The sequence below is a fragment of the Rhagoletis pomonella genome, unplaced genomic scaffold (genome assembly GCF_013731165.1).
Source record: "Rhagoletis pomonella isolate Grant_MI unplaced genomic scaffold, Rhpom_1.0 Rhpom_scaffold_00401, whole genome shotgun sequence".
In the NCBI taxonomy this organism is placed as follows: Eukaryota; Metazoa; Arthropoda; class Insecta; order Diptera; family Tephritidae; genus Rhagoletis; species Rhagoletis pomonella.
In genome coordinates, this window is record NW_023458955.1 from 31,598 (window position 1) to 32,686 (window position 1,089).

Sequence of the window (1,089 nt, forward strand, 5' to 3'; positions counted from 1 at the left end):
CTCAGCTGCACGTATTCTGTGACGCGTCATCAGCAGCCTTCGCAGCTTCGTATCTATTATCATGGCGAAGACCAAGGTGGCACCGTTAAAGAAACGAACCATACCCTGTGTGGAACTAAATGGAGCAGTGCTTGCGAGTACTTTAACCTGCAAAATTCTTGAAACTCTGCAGCTTAAATCTAGTCACACATGGTACTGGTGGGATTCGAAGACAGTGATCAGCTGGATTCGGTCCAATCCTGGACAGCATAAGCAGTATGTTGCCAACCGGATAGCAAAGATTCTGGAGCTGACAAATGTAGACGCGTGGCGGTACGTGCCCACTAAATGCAATCCGGCTAATGTCGCGTCTCGTGGCATTTACCCTTCGCAACTTGAAGACCTTAGCATATGGTGGGCGGGCCCCACATGGCTACAAAAGGACGAAAGCTATTGGCCAGCAAGCATCGTGATTGAACCAACAAGCACCCAGGCGGCTGGGAACGACGATCTTAGCATTGTGTCACTTATAGCGGTTCCTAAGCCTGATGACTGGATTCTTCAAAAATACTCGTGTATCCAAAAGCTACTAGCCGTCACTGCTTGGTGCCAGCGTTTTGTATGTGCAGCATTGAGAAGACCCCAAGAGAACACTGACTTTTGCACTGCTGCAGAGAGAGCTAAGGCGTTGAAATATTGGATAAGGTCCGTTGAAAACATACATTTTTCTAATAAAATCTCCAGTCTCCGGCAGAAAAGAGGACTCAATGCAAAGAGCAAACTCCTAAAGCTCAACCCAGTGCTGGATGATGATGGACTTTTGCGCTTAAATGGACGGCTGAAGAACGTCAGTTTACCTTTCTATGAACGCTTCCCTATCATCTTGCCAAAAGACAGTCAACTTAGCAAGCTTCTTATCGCGCAGGCGCATGAAGCTACGCTCCATGGCGGCACACAAGCAACTCTGCACGCTCTACCCAGACGATACTGGCTAATCGACGCTCGGTCAGCCATAAAAAGCTTTATCCATCGGTGCATTAAATGTTTTCGACAGAGAGCTGTGGGTTCCAACCAGATAATGGGGAATCTACCTACACACCGGTGCAATGC